The sequence below is a fragment of the Lynx rufus genome, unplaced genomic scaffold (genome assembly GCF_022079265.1).
Source record: "Lynx rufus isolate CCGP_SWC_20201006 ecotype Redwood Valley unplaced genomic scaffold, mLynRuf1.p SCAF_22, whole genome shotgun sequence".
Taxonomy (NCBI): domain Eukaryota; kingdom Metazoa; phylum Chordata; class Mammalia; order Carnivora; family Felidae; genus Lynx; species Lynx rufus.
In genome coordinates, this window is record NW_025814837.1 from 22,428,380 (window position 1) to 22,434,001 (window position 5,622).

General features: G+C 39.6%; 1 pseudogene; it reads right to left on the reverse strand.

The window, feature by feature from the left end:
* Positions 1-4,187: 4,187 nt before the first annotated feature.
* On the reverse strand, positions 4,188-5,386 carry LOC124517597 (actin, cytoplasmic 2-like; annotated as a pseudogene).
* Between the last annotated feature and the right edge of the window lie 236 nt (positions 5,387-5,622).

Below are 5,622 nucleotides of genomic sequence, written 5' to 3' on the forward strand. Positions count from 1 at the left end.
CAGAAAAGCCACTGTCAAATTATTCATCCAGCTGGAATTAGACAGCACTGATGTGATGGGCACTTGAGGGGACTGGCCATGCTGTCAGAGACAGTAGTTCTGTGTAGGCCCAATAGCAAGGACTCCCACCTACCAAGACTGACCTAGTTACTGCTACCTCTGAATATCCATCTTGTTAGCAATAAAGACCCGCCATAGAGCCCCTAATACAGCACTATCCTTGGAGGAAACCAACTGGCCACGGGGTGGCAGATTGACTATATGAGGCCCTGTCCATCCCAGAAGAGCGAACACTTCATCTTCAGAAGAAAACATAGCTATTCTGGATAAGACTTTGCCTTTCCTGTCCATAGAGCTTCAATCAACACCCCTGCCTGGAGCTTATGAAATACTTGGAACATAGGCATGATATTCCATACACATAACATCTTAATAATGAAAGAAAAGTATAATTAAACCCATAACTATGGAAACCTATAAACATGGGGTCGTATCATGTACTAGACTATCCACAGGACTTCCTAGAACGCTAGAACGGCCTTTTAAACATGCAACTGAAATATCAGCCTAGAGGGAACACTCAAAGGGATAGGGCCCTACCCTTCAACACATAGCATATTTATTAAATCAGAGAGCTCTGTTTGGATCTGTGTCCCAACAGGAAGGCTAGCCAGAATGGGAATCAAGGGGTAGAGATGTGTTGTTCCACTTGTCATCATTCCTAGTGACCTACTGGAGGTTTTCTGCTTCTCATTCCCAAAACTCTGCAAGATTAGAGGTCCTGCGTCCATAGTGGACACATTCTTGCCAAGTGACAGAGCAACAGTCATGTTGAACTATTGGTTCCAGCTGCCACCAGGACACTTTGGACACCCTATGGTCAAGAGACAGCAGAAGACTAAAGGAGCCACCATCACGAGAGGGACAAATGACTCTGCTCAGCAGGAGGAGCTAGAGACGCTTTTACAAAATTGTGGCAGAACTAGGTGATCCACTGGGGCACCTCCCAGTATGCCCTTGCCCCGTTATAACCATGAACAGATGGTTCAGTTTTGGGGTGCAGCAACCTCAAACTGAGAAGGAAATACCTATCATATGTTCAGGCCTTTCAAGTATGAGAGTTTGATTCATAGCACCAGGTAAGCCCAAGTGATAGTTGACAATGAAGGAATTTCAAATGGACAGTGGAAGAGGGAGAGAATGAATACCAACTGTGGCCCTAAGATCAACCACAGCAACAGAGGCTGCCATTATTCCTACTAACCTCCCTCTTGCATTCTCTCAGTAAGAAATATCCATGAAAAAAGCATGGGGGAGTTGCTCTCTAAGCCTTTGTGAAGTAGATGTCTGTAGCACAATAGCTGAGCTTGTTCCCCTGCTCATTCTCTCTCTCTCTCTCTCTCTCTCTCTCTCTTTCTCTCTCTCTCAAATAAATAAAAAACACTAAAAAACAAAAAAAAAGTTGAATGGTCAAGTAACTGAGCCACCCAGGCACTCTGCTCCAATTTCCTTCTTTTGTCTAATTGTATTGGCCAGCAAAGCAAATATAATATTGAATATTTGTGAGAATGGCCATCCTTGTCTTAGTGGAGATGCTTCAATTGTCTCTCCATTAATCATAATACTAGCTTTTGTGCTGAGCTAGATATATCATGTTAAGGAAGTACTAAGCTTTTTTTTTTAAGTAATGGTGGTTGAATTTTATCAAATGACTTTCAAGCATCTATGACATTGAATATATTACTTTTCTCCTAATATTTTCATCTGATTATTTTCCTAACATGCAAACATCCTTGTATCCATAGAATAAATCCTGCTTGGTCTTGGTCATGGTGTATTTCTTTTCTTTCTTTCTTTCTTTCTTTCTTTCTTTCTTTCTTTCTTGTGTGTGCTGCTGGATTCTGTTTGTTAATATTTTATTTAAGATTTTATTATTACATTGATATTCATAAGTGAGATTGGTGGTCTGATATATATTTTTTTTAACTTATGTCAGGTTTTGGTATCAATGTCATATTCACTTCAAAGAAAGAAATTAGAGAGGGGTGCCTACGTGGCTCAGCCAGTTAAGCAACTGACTCTTGACTTCAGCTCAGGTCATGATCTCACAGTTCATGAGTTCAAGCTCTGTGACAGACTCCATACTGACAGTGCAGAGACTGTTTGGGATTTTCTTTCTCTGTCCTTCCCATGCTCATGCTCTCTCTCTCAAAATAAATTTAAAAACTTAAAAAAAAAATTTTTTTAAATTAGACATTTTCTTTCTTTTAAAAATTTCTCTGGAACTGATATCAAACTATTAGAATTATATGCTTTTATTTTTTATTTATTTTTATTTTTATTTTTTGAAAGAGAGAGAGAGTGTGAAGGCAAGCAGGGGAGGGAGCAGAAAGGGACAGAGAGAGAGAGAGAGAGCGAGAGAGAGAGAGAGGGAGAGAATCCCAAGCAGGCTCCATGCTCAGCACAGGGCCCAACGAGGGGCTAGATCCCACAACCCTGGGATCACAACCCAAGCTGAAATCAAGAGTCAGATGCTCACCTGAGCCATCAGAGTACTCCTAGAATTATATGTTTTTAAAGTTTGTTAGAATTTCCCATCTTGTGTGCTGCTTTTTGTGGGTGTAGTTCTTTGACCATTTTACCTATTTCTTCTACAAAAATCAGTTTTAAGTCTTTGTTTTTAATCTCTTCTATAGCCTTGGTAAATTATATTATCATAGACATTTTTTTATTTAATCCAGTTTTTGAAAGTGATTTGCATAGAAATGAACTAAGTAATCTATTGCAATTCTTCTTATTTTCTGTGTTTTATTATTTCTCCTATTATATATTATATATAAGAATATATTATATAAGAATATGTTATTTCTCCTATTATATATTAGGTATAAGAATATATTATATTCTTACATATTTGTTCTCACTCCTTTTTCCTTGTACCAAGTAGCTAATGGTTTCTTCATTGAACTAGTTTTTTTTAAATTAAACCTTATGTATTTCCGTTGTCTAACTTATTAATTTTTACTTTTTTCCTTAATAAATAACTTCTGCTTTTTCATTCCACTTATTTTTTGTTTTTTATTTTCTTTCTAACTTTTTTAAAAAGATTTATTTTATTTTTAGAGAGAGAGAGTTGTGCAAGCAGGGGAGAGGGCAGAGGGGGAGAGAGAGAGAGAAAGAGAGACTATCTTAAGCAGCCTCCACGCTCAGTGCAGAGCTCAATGTAGGACTTGATCCCACAAACCTGTGACCATGACCTGAACTGAAATCAAGAGTCAGATGCTCAACCAACTGAGCCACCGAGGTGCCCCTTTCCCTAACCTTTTGAATTAGATTCTTAATTAATTTATCTTAATTCTTTTTTTTTAATGTAAGTATTTAAGACTATGAATTTTCCTCTGAATTCTATCTTAGTAGTATTCCACAGATTTTATTTGTTTCTTTGTTTTTTTGGGTTTTTTTTTTTCCAATTTACTATAGCACTTTATTTTTCTCACACAATGATATGTTGCTGGCACCTGATGTTCTCACCTGATAGTGGAAAACCAAAATTTGTTGTCATCTCTTAAATAATTGAGAACTGTCTACAAAAACTTTACATGAATTAAAAGGATGAAAAAACAGGTAAAAATGCAAACCACTTTCCAACCCAAGAGAAGTAACGACCCACCATTTCTGGTGGGGAAAATATAAGATAAAAAAGGAAACTGAGTGGGAAGGCTTGGAATTTGCCAACCCTGTTAGATTAGCAAGACAGAAATAACAACTGGTCCAAGAATTCTTTCCAGCTTCCAGAGAAATCTTGGGATAGTCAGTTCTTACACATTAATACTCTACACATATCAAGAAATGGATGACCTCACAAATTCTCACCAAGCCAATGGATTTCTCTTCCATAAACATGTTCTCTCACCTCAGTTAGAAAGTGACTAAGCCATATGTACTAATGGTTTAAATCAAAGATACATGCAAGGTTTTAAACATATATCAAGAGAATAGTTAACTTGAATACAACATCAAAATCAGCAGCGAATTCTACAATCCAGTGCTAATGTCAGATACAATGTTCAAGGATAAATTTCTTTTCAAAGGCTTATTCCAGTTTCATGAGGCCAGCATGAGGGAGGCAAATGTATACTTTTGAATAACCTCATGCAGCAAATGTTATACATCTTCTTGCAGTCCATTTAGAAACACTTGCAGTGGATGATGGAGAAGCCCAACTTGTTCTTCTCCTGCTTACTGGTCCACACCTGCTGGAAGGTAGACAGTGAGGCCAGGATGGATTCCCCACTCCACACTAGGTACTTACTCTCAGGAGGAGTGATGATCTTGACCTTCATTGTGCTGTGGGCCAAGGCAGTGATCTATTTCTGCATCTTATGGCAGTGCCAGAGTATGTGATGGCCCTGCCATATATACTGTGTTGACATACAGGTCCTTCTGAATGTAAACATCACACTTCGTGATGGAGTCGAAGGTAGTCTCTTGGATGTGATCTCATAGGACTCAATAGCCAGAAAGGAGAAATGGAAGAACTCCTCTGGGCAGAGGAACCACTCATTGTTGATGAGTACTGACCACTGGGCCACCCATAATTCTTCCCCTGGTAGGAGGAGGACAAGATGATAGCCATCTACTGCTGCAAGTCCAGGGCAACATAGCAGAATTCTTCTTGATGTCATGTACAATTTTTTGCTCAGCAGTGGAGGTGAAGCTATAGCCATGCTCCATGAGGATCTTCATGAGGTAGTCAGCCAGGTCCCATCCAGCAAGATCCAGAGCCAGGATGACTAGGGATGAGTGTAGCCCTAGTATATGAGCACCGTCTGGGTGACCCCATTCCTAGAGTCCATGACAGTACCAGCAGTGTGACCAGAGGCATAAAGGGACAGCATGGCCACATACATGCCTAGGTGTTGAAGGTCTTAAACATGATCATAGTCATCTTCTCTCTGTTGGCCTTGGAGTTTAGGAGTGCCTCAGTCAACAGGACCAGGTGCTCCTCCAGAGTCACATGTAGCTCATTATACAAGGTGTGAAGCCAGGTTTTCCCCAATTCATCACAGTTGGTGATGATGCTGTGCTCCATGTGGTACTTCAAGGTCAGGCTGTAGCAATTGCTCTGGACTTTGTCACCTATGTAGCTGTCCTTCCGCCCCATGTCCACCATGACACCCTGGTGTTGGCTGCCTGACAATAAAAGGGAATACGTCTGGGGGTCATCATCTCCATTAAAGCCAACTTTACACATACCAAAGCCATTGTCAATGAGTAGTATGGTGATTTCTTCTTGTATTGCAATCCACGAGAGCTGGGAGGAGAGGAGCCAGGAAGCTGAGCCACAAGAGCACGTGGAATACAGGCTGACTGCAGCAAGTAGCATCCCAAGTTTTTGTATGCTGTGTTATTATTGTCTACAGTTTCAGTTGGTGACCTCTGTTTGTTGTAGACATTGTTTAAAATAGTTTTATATTTCCACACAGAAGAAATTTTATCCCCCTGATTTTTATTAATTTCTAGTTGTATTGGATTATAATCAGAGAATACTGTCTTCATTGTTTACTGTTTGGACTTTGCTGAGGTTTTCATTTGTGGCCTAATAGATTTTGTGAGTGTTCA